Consider the following 229-nt stretch of genomic DNA (forward strand, 5'->3'; position numbering starts at 1 on the left):
CTCTAAATATTTTTGAATATTAATTCATTTAGTAATTATATATCATCATCATCATCATCATCATCATCATCATTTAACATCTGCCATCAAGGCTGGCATGGGTTGGATTGTTTGACAGGAGCTGACCAGGCAGAAGACTATCCCAGGCTACAGCATCTGTTTTGGGAGGGTTTTTACAGGTGGATGCCCTTCCTAACATCACCCCCCCCTCTTGCAGAGTGGACCGAGT

The sequence above is a fragment of the Octopus bimaculoides genome, chromosome 30 (genome assembly GCF_001194135.2).
Source record: "Octopus bimaculoides isolate UCB-OBI-ISO-001 chromosome 30, ASM119413v2, whole genome shotgun sequence".
Taxonomy (NCBI): Eukaryota; Metazoa; Mollusca; class Cephalopoda; order Octopoda; family Octopodidae; genus Octopus; species Octopus bimaculoides.